The sequence below is a fragment of the Pinus tabuliformis genome, chromosome 1_1 (assembly GCF_031772625.1).
Source record: "Pinus tabuliformis cultivar Carrire ecotype Pingquan chromosome 1_1, CPIR1, whole genome shotgun sequence".
Classification (NCBI taxonomy): domain Eukaryota; kingdom Viridiplantae; phylum Streptophyta; class Pinopsida; order Pinales; family Pinaceae; genus Pinus; species Pinus tabuliformis.
In genome coordinates this window covers 520,234,383-520,250,057 of record NC_142297.1, presented here as the reverse complement: position 1 = coordinate 520,250,057, position 15,675 = coordinate 520,234,383, and the positions used below count along the sequence as shown (strand labels likewise).

At 36.7% G+C, this 15,675-nt stretch overlaps 1 long non-coding RNA gene and 1 pseudogene across 1 annotated transcript; both read left to right on the top strand.

Annotated features, from left to right (window-relative positions):
* Nucleotides 1-1,036: 1,036 nt before the first annotated feature.
* LOC149214077 (putative methyltransferase At1g29790 pseudogene) lies at nucleotides 1,037-1,549 on the top strand (annotated as a pseudogene).
* A 6,712-nt stretch (nucleotides 1,550-8,261) lies between these two features.
* On the top strand, nucleotides 8,262-10,139 carry LOC149214076 (uncharacterized). Its single transcript, XR_016250371.1, has 2 exons — nucleotides 8,262-9,514; nucleotides 9,736-10,139. It is a non-coding gene; the product is annotated as an uncharacterized LOC149214076 (long non-coding RNA).
* The last annotated feature ends 5,536 nt before the right edge of the window (nucleotides 10,140-15,675 follow it).

Sequence of the window (15,675 nt, the reverse complement as noted above, 5' to 3'; positions counted from 1 at the left end):
AAATTACCTCTGTATGTGTGAAACTGTTTTATGCTTCCACTATTTAATTTCCAGCTATTATGTGATTGATGATATGGCCTGAAATTTAATTTCTGGTTAATTAAATTTAGCCAGTTATTTGTTTAATTACTATCATAATGGCATTAGTCATCCGGCCATTCTTACTGTAGTGTGCCCTACCCTAATGGCAGTAACCCTCAAAGGGCTGAGGCCAGCGATCATGCATGTTGGATTTTGAGAAGTGCAAGTGTGTCCGCTTTCTAACATTAAGCAGTCCACCAGGATTTCATTTTTCACTGTTGTGTCCATTGTGACCTACCCAAATGGCAGGAGTCTCAAAGGGCAAAGGATGTGTGATGGTGCATATTAGATACTAGGCAGTCCTCTTGAATTCCTTTCTTGTTGTAGTCTGCCCTAAACTAATGGTAGGAGTTTCAAAGGGATGAGACTGTGTGATGGTGCATGTCAGACACTAAGCATTCCATCAGTATTCAGTTCATAATGTAGTATGCCCTGTCCTGATCCCTAAAGGCAGGAAGTCTCAAAGGAATGAGGATGGGAAATGGTGCGTATTCATTTTGAATAGTGGGTGTGTCTACTTTCTAAACTAAATTGTCCACGAGGATTCCATTCTTACTGCAGTATGCCCTATCCTCATGGCAGGAATCTCAAAGGGGATGAGATTGGGGTAACGATGCATATTGGATACTATGCAGTCCACCCATATTACATTCTTACTGTAATGGACCCTACCCAAATGGTAGGAAATCTCAAAGGCACGAGGCTAGGAGACGGGGTATAATGTATTTTGAGAAGTCCAAGCGTGTCTACTAAATCTCGAAGGTATGAGGCTGGGTGATGGTGGATACTGAATCCTAGGCAGTCCCCCAGGGTTACATTCTTGCTGTAGTGTGTTCTATCTGAAGGCAAGAGTCTCAAAGGGGCGAGGCTAGGTGATGATGCGTATTGGATATTAAGCAGTCCACCAGAATTGCGTTCTTCTTGTAGTTTGTCGCACCCTAATGGCGGTGGCTCCATGGATTACTCTATCGACAAGGTCTTGAATCTGAAGAAGAAGACAATTCAAATTGGGTTGGACATCGGAGGAGGAATAGGAACTTTCGCCGTGAGAATGAGGGAGTGGAATGTAACAATTATTACGACTTCCATGAACTTGAATGGGCCCTTCAACAGTTTCATCGCCTCCAGAGGGGTTATTCCCATGTATATCACTATAACACAGAGGATGCCATTCTTTGCAAATACTTTGGACATTGTTCATTCTTTGCATGTCTTGAGCAATTGGATTCCCACACAGCTGCTCGAATTTGTACTCTATGATATCTATAGGATTCTGAGGCCTGGAGGCTTGTTCTGGCTAGATCATTTTTTCCGCACAAAGGATCAGCTGAAGATCTATGTGCCCATGATTGAGCAGCTAGGGTATAAGAAGCTGAAATGGTTTGTTGCCCCTAAGTTGGATAGAGGGTCCGAGCTCAAAGAAATGTATATCTCTGCTGTCTTGGAGAAGCCACTTAAGAGGCAGTGAGCAGGCTACTTGTAGATGCAGTTTTAAGTTTCATGGGATTAAGGTCCCTTAACTTAAAACAAATAAACATTTCTCTCTGTAATGTATTTTAATTTTCAATTATGGGAATATATATGATGCCCTTGCCTGTTTTTAAGATATGTGCCACTTTCAGTGTATGGTTCATGTATCTGGGTTTGATTTAGGGCTCCAAGATTTTCATATTCATATTAATATATAAAACAGATCTGCAATTTGAATTTCTGGATTTTCTAGCTTTAGAATGACTGGATGGAAGGACTGCTAGCTTCTGAATTCTGATGTAGAGGTGCCAAAGGGATCAGATCTTCAAACATATTGTTGACTGCTTTATCCAATGAGAAGATTAGACTCAGATCAACAAATTCTTAAAACAAAACTCTTCATTGACTTCTTATCATGACACATGGTTTAGCTGCTGAAGGAGGACTTTCCTATTGTAAGAACATTGAAATATTACCTCCGCAAATAGCATATCAAAAGTACATAAAAAAAATAAATTACTGCATTAAATGGGTAATATGCATTAAATTACCTAATCCATGATGAGGAGGGGTCTTTTGCATCTAGGCATCCATATTCATAAGACCGTCTTTCATAAGATCCTAGCTCAACGCATCTAATTTCCCAATGCCCTAATCAAGATGCCAAAATCAGGGTCCTCACAATTCCCTCTGCTCATCGTGCTCGCCAAGACATAGGATTAGCCATGCACATCCTTGTTCCAATGTGTTCTTCATGAGGCACCCTTAGAGATACCATACCTCTGATTTTATGTTCATACAGGCTACTACAGGGGTCTGCTCCAAAGTGCCTCACACTTCTTCTATCTTCCAGACTTCCAAGGGTACTGTCACCCTTATCCAATGGTGCCAACACAAAGGAGCTGCATACTTTTCTTGGATGAACTTCCTTTGCTTCAGCTGCTAGACAAAACTAGGATCACATGGAGTGTTGCCACTAAACCTTCTCAACAAAATCACATCAACTGCTAGATAATGACATTATGGAGGGCTTTTACTATTCTTCAAAAATCATTTTCAGATTGATGTCTAAAGGGACCATCCCTTCTCATAATTGCATCCTCTATTTTTATTGGCTTCAAGGCACCTCTTATGAAGGTTTCAAAGACATGAATATATATTCCTTATTGATTTGCAAGTTGGCTTGAATGGAACAGGCTTTTAACACTTGTGTGTGTGTGGATATATATATATATATATATATATATATATGCGCTTGTAACATTGATAAGGACTTGGCCTTTTCTTCAATACACAAATAGGGTTCCTTGATTTTACTAATATAGATGACATAGGATGCCCACTGATTGTCTTTTCAAGGCTTGCAAATATCTGCATACAGAAGCTCAACTTACTTAAATTACGAAGGGCCTTAGAACTGTCCTTTAAAAGATTCTCCGCTTCCTTACAAATATGTGGAATGAGAAGTCCACCACCTTTCTTCTTTTATAGCCCGGAGATCAAGAAATCACAGCCCCAATGACCTATACTGGTCGGCCAAATTCACAGAGCATGATAGTATATAGCAGTTCTTTATGTGACATAGGCTTCTTGGCCTTATTACAAGCATAAGGAATAAGTATGAATCTTCTTAGATAAAACAATCGACATTAACAAAACTTTTTCTCTTCAGTAACTCAGAGAACAAAGAGGCATGAATAGGTCGAATTCACTGTCTGAATTGAAGAGCGAGAGAGAATTTAAGACAGAGTTCATCGAGCCATAAAATTTCTGCCTCCATACCACAAGATCGAGAACAGAGTAATCCTTTCTCCAAGGTTGGCTTCATGAAATGACCTTTGGCATATTCTTGTGTTCTTGCAATTTTCTTGGCCTCTTAGGAGAATAAAGTTATTTTCAAAAGACTTATCCAAAAGCATACTTATGCCTAGAATGTAAAAGAGAGATAACTCCATTGCATAGCAGACCTTTATTGTTTCTTATGCTCAGAACAATAGGAACACTTGGCTCCTTCTTAATGGTTCAGAGAACTAGGCCAACAACTTGGTTCTTCATTGCTCCATAGGACTCTCTTTAATTCATTGATCAAATCCAAATAAATATATGTATCCCTAGAGTCACTTGTTTGATCCTCAATAGCTTTTCTTGTTGGACATCTTTGTTTACAAGACTTGAACTTATGTGAGCATAGGTCACTGGATGGAAGGACTGCTAGCTTCAGGATTCTGATGCAGAGGTGCCAAAGGGATCAAATCTTCAAACATATTGTTGACTGCTTTATCCAGTGAGAAGATTGGACTCAGATCAACAAATTCTTAAAACAAAACTCTTCATTGACTTCTTATAATGACACATGGTTTAGCTTTGAAGGAGGACTTTAACATCTTCAGATTTGATTAATGGCATTCATGAGCTATTTAGCCCAGCTCTTGCATATACCTAGACTTGTATTATTTTTCGAGACCTCTCATGATTTCTAAGGCTTGCAACAAGATACTTCAAATACATTAATAGTCCACTGCTTCATCTCTTGAGATTGTAGTCCTCCTCTTGCTTGGGCTTGACCTCAGCTAGCTCTAATACAATGTTAATTTTTGAGTTAACATGTTCTTTGCTTAGGTCAGAGGTCAGTTACTTCATTAATCCATTAGCCCATTATTAATTCCATTAATCCATTAGCAATCACGTTGACCATTATCACATGACAGTAACTGATGAAAAAACATCAAACATAAATGCAAAAGACAAGCCAAGACAAGAGGACACCATGATTTAAACTTAAAGCTAGGGCAAAACCCGACAAGGGGGAAAACCCGCAGATCTTTTCTTCTTGATAATATCAAATGTTCATAGAGAGAGAAATCCATAAGTACAATGATACATTAGTCAAACTCAATATATTGACTTGGCATAGATGATCCCAATCAAATGTTCAAAAGTCAAAGTCACATATGCAAAAGTCAACAACAGTCAAAGCTATCCTAACCAATCAGCAGTCAACGGTTAACAGCTCAGTCAAATCAGCCCAATCTATTTGGTAAAAGGAGAGAGAATTTCACCCTCTCTAGGTAGTCAAAATGCAGTCAAGGTAGCCTTCAAAAGTCTGGTCAAAACTTGGTCAACAGTCTGCAGTTAAACCTGCCTCAGACCTATGGTCAAACACCTCAGTTTGTGATCGGTTCCTTTGCTCACAAGTGTGACCTAGCTGGCAGAGTAATAATCCATCAAAGTCGCAGTCAAATAGTTGGTCAAAGTGCCTAGTCAATGCTGCTCTGTGTACTAGGAAAGTCAACCGCAGAAAATCATAGGAAATCCGTCCTCCAGAAATTTGCACGTATGGGAGAGAGATAGTTTCTCAAAGAAAGTTGAATCCATCATGAGAGGAAAGAGAAAATCATGTGTGCTGATGCCAAAATGGAGTGAACTCATCTTATATTTATACAATTCAATGTGGGTCAAAGGTCATGCCTTTTGGGCTTCATGAGCGTACATGACTGTGGGGCTGACCTTGACCAAAACCAACATTGTGGGTTTGACTTCAAATATACATTTTTGCCTGTGAGAATCCATCGTACTTTAGGTCAAAATTCGTCCTCTCGAGAAGAGGAATCCAATGCCATCATCATCTCATACAAAGGAGCCGTCCATAGTGGAATTTGACCTTAGTTGACCATTTTTAACAATTGCCTATACAAAACATCTAGTTAAAAGACTAATTTTACTCTCAATAAACATTGGACAAAAACTTCTCTCGATCCAGTTTGACTCTGGTAGTATCAAACAAAATTTTCATTCCATAGATGAATCAACTTTTGTATTTCACAAGAGTTCAGCGTTTTTGTGGAGAGGTATGTTCATGACACCTCACTTACAAACTGGTTTGTTGTAAAGTTCGTCTTAACAATGATTGATTCACTCAAACGAAACAAAGTGGGCAATAGATCCACATACACATCCTACACACGTGGACACATACATAAATATTGTGGGAAGGACAGGAAGATGTGCTGACCTGACTTGAAAAAGAAATTGTTTCAAACCAATGTTGTCAGACTTGGACTCTTCTAAGACTCGGCTGGGCTGTGACTCAAGAAGACTCAGCAGAATCTTTCAGACTTGGCAAAGAGAAAAAAAAAATACTCAGAATATGTGTTTGCAAGTTTCAGAGGAGTCTGGCAAGTGGGGATTATGACAGAAGAGTGTCTAGGAGTTACTCCTTTCAGTGGCAACTCAGTGGACTTGGCAAGATTCAGGAGTTCGAAAAGAGTCTGACAACATTGTTTTGAACAAGCATCAGTCACAGTCGAAAAGAAAATGAACGAACAAAAATCAGCACTCTTAATAGAAAGGATACATGTGTAGAGTTCTATTTAAGAGTTCAAGGCTAGACTCCAGTATAAAAGTAAATTCTGTTTGCTGCTGGAAACTGTAAAGTAGACAAACAACAAGCTAAGTATTTTATTTAGCTGAACCTGAAAAGCTTTGAAAATGCTCAAACGTTAAAATCAGTCAAATTCCTACCATTTATCTTGGACCTAATTTCATACATAAGCATGCTAGGAAACCACACTCCTCTATAAAAATATACAAGTTGTCAGACGATTATATAAACAATCATAGATTGAAACAATTTTGAGCAAAGGAAATGTTATTTCAATATATTGGCCCTGTTCAAGTTTTGAATGATTTAGAAATTAGCAGATCTATTAGATAGTGGAGGCAGGAAATTTGCACTTCTTTTCTGTCAAACCTGGTAGCTGATAAAAGATGAGAAACAACTTAATCGCACACCTGTTGGTAAAGGCCTAATACTAAGAAGGCAGGTAGAAGTGGATGATTAAGATTGTTTATAGGTTTAGCCAACAGTTTTACTGGTAACATGCTTAGTTTGAACTTTTGGTGATATTGTTTCATCACATAGCCTGACTATGGTTTGGTGAATTGTTACTGGAAATATACTTAAATCAAGATAAAATATAGGTGATTTTCATTCACATGCTTATTAGAATCGTTGGCTTCTTGAATAGGGCAGTCATGCAGTTGACTATGTGAGAGGGGTTTGTAGAACACAATATCTAATGAACTCTTATGTAGAGGCAAAAAGTCTCACTCATAACCTGCTCAGGGCTTCAGATGGGAATTTCTTTTATAGACTGATCAACTTATTAGAACCACTGCTGCACTTCCTTCATCCACAGAAGCCACTTGAAAATAAACTCTCTGTAAGGGCCATTGTCAATAAAAATATTTGCAGTGGAGGCCCTCGGCCCAACAACCATTTTAGCCAAGATTGGAAGGCAAATAGTTGAGTTCAAACATGATGAAAATTTAATTCCCTGTGTACAAAAGCATGTACTAGGTGTTGATAATGGCTAGAAATATGCACTGAAGATGTATGTACCTCCTTTTGTACAAAAATGAACAGAGGAGGCAGAGGTATAAGGTTCACCTCGAATTTTCTTGCAAGTTCAATCCACTGTAGGATGTGAAAGGAAGTGTCATAATGCTAAGAGTGAAAAAGAGGGGAAGGAAGAAACTAATAATTTCAGAAATTCTAGCTTTCTATTCGTACCTTGATTTGTTCTAATAAAATAAATATTAATTGTTTGACGACATCCAGGGAGCTATCTGGTAATAATAATAATATTTTATTAGTATTATAATAATAATAACAACAATGGAAAGGTGGGGAAGGAAGAAACTAATAATTTCAGAAATTTGGACCTTTTATCCTAGCTTTATTTGTTATTCAAATAAAACTAATATTTTGTAGATCCAACTTGTGGTGAACCAGTAGCTTGAAAGCCAATTGCAAGTCATTCAGCCAATAACAATCTATCACAATAGTGATTCGACTGTCATATTATTATTCCCCACTTGGACAGAGCGATGACACAAGGGATTTCTACATGTTGACCAACCATGTAAATTGGATCTTATAAATTAAAATTCTTATTTTCTAGCCTTCTATTTTTGTAGATATCAATTGTGTAGTTGATGGCATACTTTTTATAAATTCTTCCACAAACTATTATTATTTACAAAATATTCATTTTCAGAATACACATAACTAACTATTGCAATTGCAACTCAGTGTCATCCACCCTTGCTTTCAACAATGTCCATTCACATGTCCCTATTCTTCCCCACTCTATACATGTCTCTATTCTTCCCCACTCTATGCCTTACGGGTTTCCTTTGCAACATAAGGTGCAAATGCTAGTATCTCTATATTAAATTTCATCCTCTCTATTAACTTAGGTTCCTTCATGGTCACGCGTGCGAAACGGATCTGCTTTACGACCGTCTCTTTCTGTCATTGTCCTCTTTCACCAGAAAAGCATGAACGGCCAACTGTAAATGTCACTTCTTACTCGAAAAAAAAAGCTTGAATTGAAAGATGCCGCTTCATCTACTTTTTTGGCTTTTTATCCACAGCTTTTCGTCGGTTGTCTCGCGAATCCGATGAACTCTGATTATACGAAATTGTGTAAAAAAATTAAATCAACAGAATTTTGCCTATGAAAAAATACTTTAAAAACTAATTAAAAAATAATTGAAACTTTAATTTGCAAAAATAAACCGTTTAAATGCAACCCCTCAATGTCCAATTGGGCACTACGATTAATAAGCTTATTCACTAGTACTAATAGCTTTGTCATCATACATAAAACCCTATCGGTCTCACCCAACCATTGCCATCATTTTATCCATTACCACACCATGTAAGAACATCCTCATTCTCATCCCCACTGCACCTTCTTCCTCATCTTCCCTTATCCATTCTTTCGTCTCTACCTCGGCCTTCTACCTTGAGATGGATTCCCAGCTTTTCTTGAACAAGGAGGACCGAGACATCATAATTGTGAGGGAGGAGAAGGCGCTATTGAAACCGCCTCTGTTTTGATCGACATTTCTCTTCCATGAATTGGTAGTTGAATGATCATCTCCACCTCTCAAACCTTCTGATCCTTGTTGGACCGACAGACAAAAATAGAGTCCATGCTCAAGCCCTTCCAATCCATGAATGGATATCACCAAGAATTGCTCGTTGACGGACCAATTTTTTCAATCTCAGCTGTTCTGTGAGTGATAACCCGAGCTATTGATCAATCGATGGGTCGGTGGATGGCAACTTACTTTGAACTTATGTTATTGAGCAGATTTCATTTTTAACCCATGGATTAAGTGCTGAAGCCGAAGTTCCTGCAAATATTTGGAGATTGAGGGGTCTCTAAACCCTGACGCACTTGTTTGTAGAAGATTGGAACAGACAAGAAAGTCAGGAATTAAAATGGGTATAATGGGAACTTGGTTGGAGATGAGATACTTATGGTTGTGACACATGCAAGAGTTAAGCGATTTGATAGAGGATTTTCTGCAGGACATGAAGAAGCTACAAAGTTTCAAGATTGGAACAGGCAGGGATGTCAGAATTTAAATTAGGCACAATTGAACGTGGTTGGAGATGCGGCCCTCGGTTATGCGATTCTGGACATGAAGAAACGACAAAGTTTGATGATGGCTCACAGCTGTAAGTCTGCGCAATTTTAAATTTCAACTTCTTCAAAAGGTAAAATTACATCCAACTGCGAGAAGCTTTGGAATTCCACAAGGAATCCAAACGGCTAAACTCCTATTATAGCCTTCGTAAATCCAAAGTTTGGTTGAGTTGTTTAATTTGATGGACTTGAATACAAAGAGTACCAGCAGGCAAGTGGATTGCATTAAGTTGGTTTTGCAAAATCTATAATGTTAGTTCGTATTATAGGTCTCATTACCATGAATAATGAGTTGTGGAATGAACTCCGTGTCTCGATGATATATGGTTGTGGAAAGATTTCCTACGGGCATGGAAACCTTACCCAATTTCAGTGTTCTGTTTGGAAAAATAGAAAGGCGGGAAACGATAAATTGGGAAGAAAATAACAATGTTTCATCTGTAGAAAGATAATGTAAAAAGGTAAGCAATTTTATTTTTTTTTATAATAAATTTTATCCATTTTTGTTTTAAATGTAACGTTGATTAATTTTTTTTGGTTATTCATGAGAATTAAAAAAAAGTACATTCTTTCTGCTGATATCTGATTTTTCATCTGTGTACTGGGAGCAGCATCCTTTTCTGTTGTAGTGTTGATTAAATGTGAGTGTATAAGATGAGTAATGTAAACTCTTGGTTAACAGTTGTTGCAGAGGAAACCAAGGTGGCATTAATGGAGATAAAGAAGAGGAGCCACATTCCTAGGAAGGAGATCCTAGTGGCAGACAAACTTGAATAGCACTGCCTTACATTTTGGGGAACTTGAGGATTTCTCATTAAGACCTGCTGAAGAGGTATTTAATATTTGTAATGCTAATAGTCCTTTGTGAAGATACTTCATATACTACAAAGAAAGCAATATGTACAAATAGAACTACATATGTACCAGAAATGAGATTGTACGATATTTTCATATAGCTACAATCTTTTATGATGATACAATTAGTAAGTTGGCCTTGTGACAGACGCATAACACTATTATTGTGAATTTCTTTCGTCTTGGAATATCGTTTCAACTTCATTTTATAGGGATAATGCATGTTGTTCACTGCCAAAGAGTTTGAATTTTCTTGATTGAAAAGTATATCTTGTATAATCCTACAGGCAGATGTTTACAGTGGCAGAACAAGGGCAATAATGTGCTGCTTTTCTGTCAAGCATGGATGTTAGATCTGATATAAAATTATCTTTCAGAGTTTGAGATATGACCTACATGCATGATCTGTTAGCAAACTTCTTGATTGCATAAATATAGCTTTCAATATTGCTGATGGGAGTTGCAGTCTTTCTTAATTGCATGAAGGTTGATTGGACTGGCATTTAATCGTTATCCATCTAGCAGTGTTTATAATCAACATTTTATGTATTGCATGATCATATTATATTTCTGAAAAGTTCTACTTCTGTCAGGGATAATGTTTGCTAGGCTCTGGAAAGGATAACAATAGGGATCTGAGTGGTTAGGTGTTAAGATTCGAAAAGGGCGTGATTATCTATTGGCATAGAAAATTAAGACACCTAGAATAAGTTATCAAGCAAACACAAACTGATGATGCTGAAAAACCAAATAGATACTATGAACTCAATCCTGCCGAAAATATGTATGGAAATTAGCCACTAAAATTTTTGCTATGCAAGGTAGAAATTTCAATAAAAAGTCCAAGTGGCAAGTTGTGGTCTTAGCCATTAGCTAATAGGCAGGTTGTATTAGCTGAAATGGATTATTCCCAATAACTGTACATGGCTCTCCTTGATGTTAATATCTACAATGGAAACACTTGTTTGATATAGTGCTATAACTGCCTCATCTAGCATCCCAATAACTGCACATGGTTCTCCTTGATGTTAATATTTACATTAAAAACTCTTGTTTGATATAGTGCCATAATTGCCTCACATACCATCCCTGCAAAACGAAACAAGAATGAAACTCAAGAGATGAAGTTGACAACTAAAAACACCTTAAGAAAATCCAAATGAGAAACCTGAGAGACTGATAGGGAGAGTTGTGTGGCATGAACAATTTCCACTTGGCATCCAAACTCTGCCTTCTCCTAGGCACTTTTGTGAAGTAGTGTAAGATTAAGACAAATACCATGCCAATTATAACTGCAAAACATAGATAATTTGCTTAACCTAATCTGGCTAACTGTGATCCAGATCTAGTTTGACCTTCAATCATCCTTAGTATGTTGCATCCCTGATTGCATGGACAACATATTCCTGCCATTTCCATGCTTATCTTATGCGCTCTACCTTTACAGTCCTAATATCCATGCCAAAGTATTCCATTTATCTGGCAGTTGATGTTATTTTAGTATTTTATATTTCTTCCCACTTAATGTTATTTCATTCTTCTATGTCGTTGTTTTTGCCAACTCGTAGACTCTTGCTCTCTTGCAGAGAGCAAAAGCAAAAGGCAATGCAGTTGTAGAAAGATTATCCTTCTGTTTTTTAACTATTTACAGGCAACTGATTAAAAGGGTCGAGTTAAATTCTCCTATCCATTCATTATTGCATCCTATTATTTCATTTTTTTGGCTTTTTCTGTTGTCCATTGAATGTTGTTTAATTGTTGTTCTGCTACTACTACTGTCAATTTAAGACATTTTAATCAAATTGACTTCACAGTGGATCTGTCGCAGATTATTCGGTCAGAGTTTGTATATACTTGTTAATGCCTTAGCTTATATGATTTACATCTTTATTTCACAACTATTAACAAAATTCTCTAACCCTGATTCCTTCCGGTTGCCTTGCCTCTTCTTGAAGTTATAGTTATTTTTTCCATTTTAAAAGGGTAAATAACATGGAAGAAAGGGCATATAAAGAAAGGAATTTGAATAGACAAAATAGCAAATTTAATGTGAATGTGCCAAGTAGTGAAACAATTTTCAGACATATTATATCTGGTATGAGAAATATTTAATCAGGAGCCTCTGTTAGCATTGAAAATATGGTGTGAAAACTCCAATACAAAGGCAATTAGGGCACTTCCTGTAATCAGATCCCGGGGCATCTGCAAATCAAGAAATTGTAGTATTTTTTTGAATAAACTCATTCCTACACTCTAGTGTGTTACTCAAGGTTTCATCATCTGCAAAGCAAAAAATTATGGTTTTTTTTTGAATAAACTCATTCCTACACTCGAGTGTGTTACTCAAGGTTTCATCATTCAACATTTTTTTGAAGAAACAGAGTAAGGATAAAGTTCGAAAACAGATTGTCCGGGAGCGGATTGACAACTCAGGTGCTGGGCCTATTTTGATGGACAAAGGGACCCTGGACACTATGGAGCTGGTGGGTAGTCACACCGGGGAGATGATTTTTTCTTCAATTTCAAAGAAGGGCTGGACCTAGAACTATCAACCTTCTTGAGTTAATCGCTTTGAGGTTCACTTTTTCATTGGCTATTGACAAAATAGTTGAAAGATTGCAATTGTTTCGAGACTCACCTCTGCTTATTAAATGTGTGAAGGAGGAGTTCATTATGAAACATTTCTTTTTATAGCCTGTGTTAGATGAGATTCTAAATTTGTCCCAAGCTTTTGATAGGATCTTTTTCACCATGTGTATATGTAGAGGATGATAGAAATTTAAAGAGAGCAGTGAGAGACAATGATTGCACATAACACGAATCAACCATACACGCTGTTTTATTATTGATCACAATGGTTATAATATATAGCATTTAACACACTGATTTCGACACCTATAGATCATGACTACAACTCATTATATAGGAATCAACACTTTCTAGACTGATGCCTAGGGACTCACAATGACACCTACACATGACATGGAAGCATTACTCCCAACACACTCCTTTAATGCTTACATTAAAAACACATATGACAACAAAAATATGATATCTGTCTGATTGGTCTTCATCAACACTCACATCCACTCTGGAATCTTGCAAACATCGCTCTTTCACCACTACATCTTCGAGCTGTCACTTTACCTCCATTTAAAACATAACTGCTTTAGACCATCTTTGACGTACTTTGTCGAATTGATGCTTCGGGACCTCCTGAAACACGACGGGTCAGTCTTGATACTGAACCATCCTATGGACACACCTCCATCTGTTGAACACATGGTCTTCCATTGTATTCCCCAGTTGTCTAGGAAGGCAGTCTGAGTACTGAATGTATTCAGAAATCAATTATACAAGATGACCTCTTAAACACATAATCAAATTACCCTATAAGTTGATGTTCTTGGCTCCACATGATGCCACCAACTTATAACAAATTATACATAATCAAATTAGTGATATATTCTTGTGTCACCGTATGCATCAAGAACCACTAATTTGAAAATATATTAATATGTTCTATAATTGATTCTTCATTTGATTTTTCACATTGTAATATTTGCATATTACAAATAAAACTAAATAAGCAAGACACCAATATTTTATTATTTCAAATCTGAATGAGAAACACCAATTTTGGGTAGCTGTTTGGCTGGTCCTTCTCTTCTCCCTTTCATTTTTCAACTGGCCCAATGCACATGATCGTTCAGAAAATGGATAGTGGTAGGGTTTTCAACAATGATCATAAGGGCATCGTCAGGTATACAAATTAAAGAGGGGTCCCAGATACCCACATTGGTTCCTTTGGGTAGTGCATCTCTATTTGCGTCGATGAATTAGGCACATTGTGAATGTGCAACCTGACAGCAAAGGCATCTTGTAAGCAAGACACTGACCATCACAATCATGACGCTGACCACAGTGATCACACTGACCATCTTGTAGGCATCAGTGCAGAGGGTTCCATAGAGCACACAGCTGCGTTGGTCTCCGTCAATCTCCAACTTTTTGAACAAAGATCCATGCAACTCTGCCACTATGATACAACAACCATAACGCCAGAAACATAACTTTAGGCACAATTACACACAAACTCTAACGCAGGCTCCCCAACGCACAACTCCAGCCACCACACTTGGCTCCACCACGCAATCTTAAGATAATGAAAACGTATTTATGAATATAAACATCCTCCATTTATATAGTTGATTATCAACTAAATTGATAATCTATACACTAAATATTAGTTTAGTGTAAGTAATTTGGGAAGGTTGTATTAGTGGACATTCCTAATGGCTTATTAATTCTTATGTTAGTGCACATGGAACATATTTTTGTATTTTGGTTAGATTTCTGTTGAGAATCTTATAATACATGCGGTTATTTATTACTCATTTTTTATACTATTAAGTACAAACTTTTTTATGCTTTTGGGTGTTTTTTTTTGGGAAGAATGTAATTTTTGTTTCTTTTTAATAAAATTATTATTATTATTTTTAATATATTGCAAAAAAGACACATTTATAATAATAATAATAATTTTTTAAATCATGGTCAACAAAAAAGAGAAGTTAAACAACATATATCACAATTTAATGATTAATTATGATCCCTGAAACATGATGCATGTAAACCTTAGAGATTTATCTAAAAGAGACTTGGATCTCTTATATGACAATCAAGAGGTCTCACAATCTTGTTATTTTCTGAATCTGTAAACAGATTTATTCACAAGAAAAATGACACACAAATATATCCTAGTACACAACATTTACATGATAAAACCTTGACTATTTGTGAAGGAAACATTCATGGGCAAGGCAAATAGGATTATATTGCAACATAATTATTACAATCAAGCTTACTCGCTCAGCCCCTCATCTCTCGGAATCAACATATGAAGTAGGCATCGTTACAATAGTTTGGTAATTATCTTTTGGTTCATAAACTACCTCCATTAAAAAAAGCACAAGAATATTTACATCAGTGAATTAGTTTTACATTTCCATTTTCTTTTAATGGTTGTTGTCATATTCTAATAATCTCCACCTTAACAAAATGGTACTTTATATCAATATGTTTGGTCTTGCTATGATAAACTAGATTTGTAGCCAAATGGAGAACATTTTGACTATCATAGAATATAATTATGCTATTATGCACTTTCTTGAGTTCAGCGAGAAGACCTCTCAACCAAATTTCCACTTTGCAAGCACGTGAGACAACAATGTACTTTGCCTTTGTGGTGGATAAAACAACTATTTCTTGACGCTTAGACATCCAACTAATGGACCCCCTTGTAAGAGTAAAGACATGTTGAAGTAGACCTCCTCTTATCCAAATCACCTGCAAAATCTGAATCAACATATTCTATATAATCATTATAACCATTAAAGTTGATACATCATTGGTGCCTCTAATGTATTGAAGCACCAATTTCACTGCATTGTAATGCTCTTTTCCTAGAGTTGCCATGAACCTATTGACAACGCCCACTACATGTTGAAAATGACATCAAGAAAGATTCTAATTTAATTTTCCCTTGAATTAAATTAGAATAAAACTGTAATTCCACATCTCATGACAACTTGTACGAGTTAACTAAGTTAATTAGACTTAATTGGTTCAGTTAATTCGAGTTGAGGGCCTAACTTGAGTCATGTAGAGTGTCTCCTACATTATAGGAGCCTTGGTTGAGTTTATTTTGAGTTGTAATTAATTAACTTAGTTTATCTGAGTTAAAGTCAGTTTAACTAGTTCCAAC